Source organism: Helianthus annuus, chromosome 3 (genome assembly GCF_002127325.2).
Source record: "Helianthus annuus cultivar XRQ/B chromosome 3, HanXRQr2.0-SUNRISE, whole genome shotgun sequence".
In the NCBI taxonomy this organism is placed as follows: Eukaryota; Viridiplantae; Streptophyta; class Magnoliopsida; order Asterales; family Asteraceae; genus Helianthus; species Helianthus annuus.
The window spans coordinates 100915495-100924471 of NC_035435.2; the positions used below are offsets into that span (position 1 = coordinate 100915495).

Genomic DNA, 8977 nt, shown 5'->3' on the forward strand with positions numbered 1-8977 from the left:
CATAACGCTATTTGTGTGGAGTATTTAATGATTACTTTTTACATTAATTGAACAAGAATATAACAAATTTGAATAACGACAAGTGTAAAAGAACTAAAATTTCATTTCATTAATAACGGTTTAATACAAGGTTTGGAAACAAAATACAACATGTTTGAAAATAAAATACGGTACAACAAATATTAAAGTTTAAATGCGTTTCTAGGCAATCCAACTAATTTCCTTGCATCATCAAAAAACAGTGGTTGCGTATAAGAATTTCCTTGTAAATAAGCGCACGAGTAAAGGTGGAGAATTTCCAAAATAACGAACAGAAACGATTATCCGAAACGAGTCTAAAAGATTCCCGTCGATCTCCGTTCGGTTTCGGCGACTTCGGGTTCTCCGGCGTTGTTGTGGTGTCATCTGTCTTCGTGTTCCAGTGGTGCGCGGTTCGCAAGAGGGAGTGTGGGTGCGGACCAGAACCCAAACAGCGATGTTACAGATGCTTCACACAGCGACCCTCAGCAGCAATGGTCGTGGCGAAGATGAAAGGAACACCACTAACGATCGATGAAACCAGTTAGTAGTGGCTAACAAGTTAGTAGTGGCTAACAAGCAGGTATAATAGTGATGGTTCTGATCTTAACTTTTTTTCTTTTTATCATTTTATCAACATATTAATTTGGTTCAATTGAAAATACGTTTTATCCAAAATTTAAGTTACCACTTTTGACTTTAAAATTTATTATTATAATTACGATTATTTAAATTTAAGACAAATATTCTGGTTATTACACAGTGCAAGGGGTAAAAATATAAAGCTTAAAACTTGAAGAGGTGGTGACGAAATTCAAACTTGAGGGTTAGAAAAATATTCACTGCCTTTCAACCATAAAATACAAAACACAATACCAACCTTTGAAGTGTAGAAATTGCATCCATAATTAAAACCTTTGTGTCTGGGTATCTTTTCAGTTAACCCAATTTATGATTCAAAACGGGTCGGATTTTGGGATATCCGTTTTTTACGGATGTTACAGTCTCCCCTACTTCAGGAAATTTCATCCCGAAATTTATTCAGGAGGAAGACCTTTGGAAAAATGGTTAGTTAAAATTGAAATCTGAAGTTCGAAGTGTGTTGAAAATGCATGAGATAGTTGTAGCTGTTGCGGCTATGAGAGATTTTGTCATGAATAATCGAGCATCAGGCATTTCAAGGTGTGTCTGGGTATAACGCGAGGAATGGATTGCGAGTGATCAAAGTTTGTATTCAATATAGTAAGGGAAACACCAAAAGTTTTTACGGAAGTTTGGTAATATGGTAGGAACACTTATATATAGGAAGTACCAGCGGCGTATCCTCCATGGTCATACCATATTACGTCTGTTTCGCTATTCGATGTCATGTTACGTTCCGTGTTATGATACACAGTAGAACCTACTATGGTTTTCATGCGCCTACCAATATAATCTCGTTTGCATCCGTGATTATTTTGGGTTTGTGCATGATCCGCATAGTTTGTACTAGTAGTGTACGGGTCAGGGTACATTATCATATTACGAGTATGAATGTGTGTGTGTGATAATGTATAAAGATAAAAGTATGTAAGCATGATTGTGTCAAAGTATGTGAATGAATTCCAAGTATAACCACCAAGTAGTGCGAATGTATAAGTTAGAGTATGAGTATGAGTAAAATATTTGAACAATCCACAAGACATACTTAGTTTAGCAAGATTAACGCATTACTGGCATGTAAATAAACAGGTTAATCCATCGTGTACCACAAAATGTCTTAACATGACCTCAAGAATACGGGTGGGCGCTACTCCTATAGCACTACACAAGCACTATACATGTTAAGTTATGGCCTGATCAAAGTAAAGTTAATGACTAATTGTCAACCGATCGTGTACCGCAAAATGTCTTAACATGAACTCAAGAATACGGGTGGGTGCTACTCCTATAGCGCTACACAAGCACCATACATGTTAAGTTGTAGCTTTGATCAAAGTTAATGACAGTTTATCACATAAGAATGTCCCAGTAATTCCGAATCAAGTATAACTATTAGTATGTATGTATTAGATGGTTGAATGATAAATCGGTTCTAGTATGACATTGGTTTTGAAATGAACGAGATAACAAGTATTAAATTACATAGAAATAGAGATAGCATAAAAGAGAGGTTTGATAAAATATTGGAACGATTCGGGTTTAGAAACTTCGACTATTCCAACGTGACTCGCAAGTCCTTTCGAATTAGGGAGACATGCTTTGGCCTAATAGGTAAAATACGTCGTCGACAGGCGATTAACGGTATTTTACCCTTCGGGTTAATACATGTCCCTAATTTGATTGAAAATACGAAACTTTGGCGAGATTGAAAATCGAAGAATGGAACCGGTCATCAAGGTGTGGATATCAATCCTAGCTTGACAATTTCGTCCCCAAAATGTCGTTTATTGAACGAAACAATATATAATCTCGAGTCGTCAATAAGGGTCCACTAGAATATGAAATGGAAATTCCCATCAAGATATGGATAACACTCCTAACTTGATGGTGAAATTTCGTGCAAAGTGTTATGTCAGGTGGATTGAAATTCATCACCAAAGGTGGGAATCGCCCCTATTTTTATGAGTTGTTTCGATTGTGGAATAGGAGTGTCTTCAAGTCCTTAACGTGTAATTTGCGTATAATGTCTTAGGATGAACGAATTGTATAATTATGACGAAAGAAATAGAAAAAAGCAAAGTAAGAAGAATTTGAGTGTTTTAAGCATGAAACAAGAATGGTCAAGTATGGGTACTTAAACTATAGACTAGGTCGAATCATGGCAATTCTACCTAATTCCCTATAGTTATGGCTCTGATACCAATCTATCACACCCCAACCGATGGCGGAAACATCGGGATGATACGAAAACTAGATTTCAAGAGACTTCATAACGCTATTTGTGTGGAGTATTTAATGATTACTTTTTACATTAATTGAACTAGAATATAACAAATTTGAATAACGACAAGTGTAAAAGAACAAAAATTTCATTTCATTAATAACGGTTTAATACAAGGTTTGGAAACAAAATACAACATGTTTGAAAATAAAATACGGTACAACAAGTATTAAGTTTAAATGTGTTTCTAGGCAATCCTACTAAATTCCTTGCATCATCAAAAATAAGTGGTTGCGTATAAGAATTTCCTTGTAAATAAGCGCACGAGGTGGAGAATTTCCAAAATAACGAACAGAAACAATTTTCCGAAACGAGTCGAAAAGATTCCCGTCGATCTCCGTTCGGTTCCGTCGACTTCGGGTTCTCCGGCGATGTTCTGGTGTCGTCTGTCTTCGTGTTCCAGCGGTGCGCGGTTCGCAAGAGGGAGTGTGGGTGCGGACCAGAACCCAGACAGCGATGTTACAGATGCTTCACACAGCGACCCTCAGCAGCAATGGTCGTGGCGAAAATGAAAGGAACACCACTAACGATCGATGAAACCAGTTTGTGGTGGCTAACAAGCGGGTATAATAGTGATGGTTCTGATCTTAACTTTTTTTCTTTTTATCATTTTATCAACATATTAATTTGGTTCAATTGAAAATACGTTTTATCCAAAATTTAAGTTACCACTTTTGACTTTAAAATTTATTATTATAATTACTATTATTTAAACTTTAAGTAAAATATTCAGGTTATTACACAGTGCAAGGGATAAAAATATAAAGCTTAAAACTTGAAGTGGTGGTGACGAAATTCAAACTTGAGGGTTAAAAAAATATTCATTGCCTTTCAACCATAAAATACAAAACACAATACCAACCTTTGAAGTGTAGAAATTGCATCCATAATTGAAATCTTTGTGTCTGGGTATCTTTTCAGTTAACCCAATTCATGATTCAAAACGGGTCGGATTTTGGGATATCTGTTTTTTACGGATGTTACAGTTTCCCCTACTTCAGTAAATTTCGTCCCGAAATTTATTCAGGAGGAAGACCTTTAGAAAAATGGTTAGTTAAAATTGAAATCTTAAGTTCGAAGTGTGTTGAAAATGCATGAGATAGTTGTAGCTGTTGCGGCTATGAGAACGAGAATTTGTCATGAATAATCGAGCATTAAGGCATTTCGAGGTGTGTCTGGGTACAATGCGAGGAATGGATTGCGAGTGATCAAAGTTTGTATTCAATATAGTAGGGGAAACACCGAATTTCTCATGGCACATTTTTGCGGAAGTTTGGTAATATGGTAGGAACACTTATATATAGGAAGTACCAGCGGCGTATCCACCATGGTCATACCATATTACGTCCGTTTCGCTATTCGATGTCATGTTACGTTCCGTGTTATGATACACAGTAGAACCTACTATGGTTTTCATGCGCCTACCAATATAATCTCGTTTGCATCCGTGATTATTTTGGGTTTGTGCATGATCCGCATAGTTTGTACTAGTAGTGTACGGGTCAGGGTACATTATCGTATTATGAGTTTGAATGTGTGGGTGTGATAATGTATAAAGATTTAAGTATGTAAGCATGATTGTGTCAAAGTATGTGAATGAATTCCAAGTATGACCACCAAGTAGTGCGAATGTATAAGTTAGAGTATGAGTAAAACATTTGAACAATCCACAAGACATACTTAGTTTAACATGATTAACGCATTACTGACATGTAAATAAACAGGTCAATCCATCGTGTACCACAAAATGTCTTAACATGACCTCAAGAATACGGGTGGGCGCTACTCCTATAGCACTACACAGGCACTATACATGTTAAGTTGTGGCCTGATCAAAGTTAATGACTAATTGTCAACCGGTCGTCTCCTATAGTTATGGCTCTGATACCAATCTGTCACACCCCAACCGATGGCGGAAACATCGGGATGATACGAAAACTAGATTTCAAGAGACTTTATAACGCTATTTGTGTGGAGTATTTAATGATTACTTTTTACATTAATTGAACTAGAATATAACAAAATTGAATAACGACAAGTGTAAAAGAACTAAAATTTCATTTCATTAATAAGGGTTTAATACAAGGTTTGAAAACAAAATACAACATGTTTGAAAATAAAATACGATACAACAAGTATTAAAGTTTAAATGCGTTTCTAGGCAATCCTACTAAATTCCTTGCATCATCAAAAATCAATAGATAATGGGGTTTACAGAAGCTTATATATAAATGTAATATATCATAATGAGCGGTATGTGTTTTGCATGTTTTGGACTTAAATAACAGCTTTGTAATTTACTTGTCATCCAAAAAACCAAATGACAATCACTAGATAATGGGGTTTTAGAGAAGCTTATCTACCAAATCTGTATGTAGTTGATGTACAATTGATATATTCTTAACGAATTCGGAGAATAATATCGCAGCCTAGAATCTCTGTTGCAAACCTTAAAAGAATATATAAACATGAACATTAAAGTGTTTTAAGTCATGTGTATTTTGTGTTAATTTGGTAGATTGGTTGTGCTAGGGTGAAACTTCTCTTCAGTGTTCTTATATAATAACTTAAATAATTGTTTTGAGTATGTTTACGGCATCTGTTTTATCTTATTAAACATTCGGCATCTGTTTTGTTCGGGAAAAAGTTCAGAATCCTTGATCCTTCTCCTTCTTAGGGTTTCCATTGTATAGAAATTTACAATCCCGTAAATTAAGGATGATTACAATGAATATGGAAACAATAATAACTACAAAATAATCTCTACAAATATATTATCTATTAATATTATTGAACATTGATAATGAATGTTGTGTATACTTTTCAGAATTGCACTCTTAGTCCATATGGTTTGACAAGGTGTTACTCGGATTGTCCCTAAAGCGAATGGAGGTTAGTTTTTCTGGTTAAGTGGGTTTGAAATGACAAGGACTATCCGAGTAACAACTTGTCAAACCACAGGGACTATCCGAGTAACCTTCATCCGCTTTAGGGACTATCCGAGTAACAACTTGTCAAACCACAGGGACTAAGAGTGTAATTCTGAAAAGTTTGGGACTAAAGGGGAAATTTCACCAAACCACATGAACTATCCGTGCATTTTACTCCTTTTTTTAAATATCAAATATTGTGACAAATTGGAATGCAGACACACCAACACTGTTAGCAATCTTTTTTCTCAAAAGTAGTAGAAATTATATAGAAATTTTTGAAGGACCTCATAAACTTGCAACATTTGAGTTGTTTGTTTCTAATCTTCATACAAAATTACCATCACAATATCACACTTTTACTAATCTTCATATTATTATGTTTATTCTTATTATGAAAAAGTCAAGGATTTAAACTTAATCTATTGTTAAATTGTATTTTTTTTTAAATAAATACATAAGTCTAACTGATATTTCGCCACCACTATTTAGTTAAAAGTTCTCCACTCACAATTTTTTTATAAAATGGAGGCAAAGTTGACAACTATAATAGATGCACCAAATATAATTGAAATGGTGTATTTTTATATTTATGAATTAGTTGATTTAGGTGGTTTTGTGCATTTCAAAAATACTTGCACCTAATTTGACCCGTTAGAGGTAAAGCATGGCCCGAGTTGAACAGAAAAATCACCCATTTATAAAGAGTTTGTTGCTTGCTTATCTTCTTCCTAGCTGCCAATGCTTACCATTGATAAGTTCCAGCAAACACTATACAAGTAGGAATGCCATATATATTGCGGTGATTAAAGCCGCATTGCAAACAAGTAATCAAAAGCAGGCTGATTAGTTGTGAAAGAAGATTGAAAGACGTGTGAGTTTGTTACTGATCCCACATAGGTGGAGTGTATGAAAAGAAGTGAAGTCTGAAGTGTATAACAAGGGGGGTTGGAGTGTTTGAAAGTTTATCTTTGCGCTTGGGGCAATGACGCAGCTAATGAGGTTATAACCGAGGCGCGTCAATTGCTGGTTGAAAACTATTTCCAAACCCCCTCCTCGGCTTTGGGTCTCCCTTGGCCGTCGAGAATTTCTGGAAGGACTCCCTCTCGAGGGGAAAGTCCTACAATTTTTAGTTCCAATTTTTTTATTTATTTATGTTTTTTTTAATTGGTTTGTATGAAACAAATTAGATTATTCAGAGAAACATGTATTTATAAAAAGTAAATCTAGAAGTGTTATTCCTTTATAATTTGGGCTATTCAGTAGCAACTGTTATAGTAAACCATACTATTGTTATCGCATCTAACAAAAGCTTTTCATTATCTAAAAACTAGCAGTGCCCCCTGCTTTAGGGACCACGTGACCCAAGCTTTCGCTCAAGCCGCATGGTCCAACTCACAACTTGGAACGGGCAAGCCAGAATATGCAGCAGTGGGACCAATCTGACCGGGTTGAGTCACTGTACAACAATCTTTAATACCCTCACTTGAGTTACAGGCAAGCGTTACCAAGCCCGGTGACTAGAGGTTTGCAAATGTGTTTTATAAAGAAGAGGAGAGATTGTTCCTTAGTTGATGTGGGATAGAAATGGTACTTTTTATATATAAACTGTAATATATCATAATGAGCAGTACTTGTTTTGCATATTTTGGACTTAAATAACGGCTTTGTAATTTACTTGTCATCCATAAACCAAATGATAATCAATAGATAATGGGGTTTACAGAAGCTTATCTAACAAATCTGTATGTAGTTGTCTTAACGAATTCTGAGAATAATATCACAGCCTAGAATCTCTGTTGCAAACCTTAAAAGAAGATATAAACATGAACATTAAAGTGTTTTAAGTCATGTGTATTGCGTGTTAATTTGGTAGATTGGTTGTGCTAGGGTGAAACTTCTCTTCGGTGTTCTTATAATAACTTAAATAACTGTTTTGAGTATGTTTTACGGCATCTGGTTTATCTTATTAAACATTCGGCATCTATTTTATATTATTAAACATTGATAATGAATGTTGTGTATACTTTCTAGTAAAACACCCAAATTTGACTGAAAAAACACTCAATACGGATGTTGTATTTTTCATGTTGCGGTATAACTTATGGTTGATGTTAGTAATAGAATTGAAAACGTGTTTTCGGCAATCCGCAAGCGATATACATTACAAGTGTCCACTAAATAAACATAAAATCGATGGGTATTTGGTCTAATGGTATCTTAGGGTGTTAAAATAATGCCCCCTCCTCTAAAGGTCGAAGGTTCTTGTTAGATCAATTCACTTACTTTACATTTTCATTATTCACTTACCAGCTTGAAAGGTCATGTTACGTTTTCTGTAGTAGAGGGCCTCTCTTAGATCAATTCACTTTACATTTTTAATATCCACTTACCAACATGTTAAAAGTATATCCTAATAGTGTTGTCTTCTGCGACAAGTTTTTTTCGTAAGAGTGTTGGTGGGAAAAAAATTATCAAAATTGTTTTTTTTTTTCAAAACTGTTTACCGATGTACAGCCAAAAAAATTCATCCCTACATATAACGTAAAACAATGAGGGTATAGTGAGGGTTTCCGACTCTCACAAACCCCCTCTTATTTGATTGTTTGGACTAATCATCACCACACATATTACTTTATTATTTATTTAATTTACACATTATTTAGTTTTTTTCTATGCCGTCCAACCTTAGTGAAATCGTAACGGACTATTCTATAAATACGATATAGGAACAAATTTTTGCTTGGTTACAAATTATATCCATTAATTATTCCACGTGGTGTTAATTTTTTCATCAAAAAAATGATAGTTAAACTTGAAACATAAGTAAAAATGGAACTATCTTGAAACACAAGTAAAAATGGACTACAAAAATTAAGTAATCAGGGGCATTCCGAGAATCGAACTCGGGACCTCTCGCACCCGAAGCGAGAATCATACCACTAGACCAAATGCCCTTTTTGATATTACAATTATACTTGGGAATATTTATACTCACTAGAAGATAAATTCAAATTTAACTATGTACATTTCATCATTTATACATTTTTTAAAATTAATTTATTTACTATATTATGAGTAAACATTTTTAATTGAAGAATTCTTT

General features: G+C 34.7%; 2 non-coding genes across 2 annotated transcripts; one reads left to right on the forward strand and one right to left on the reverse strand.

Moving 5' to 3' along the window:
- The first annotated feature begins 6838 nt into the window (after positions 1–6838).
- LOC118490788 lies at positions 6839–6991 on the forward strand. The gene has a single exon (XR_004890015.1). It is a non-coding gene; the product is annotated as a U4 spliceosomal RNA (small nuclear RNA).
- A 1765-nt stretch (positions 6992–8756) lies between these two features.
- Positions 8757–8828, reverse strand: TRNAP-CGG. The gene has a single exon. It is a non-coding gene; the product is annotated as a tRNA-Pro (tRNA).
- Positions 8829–8977: the final 149 nt, after the last annotated feature.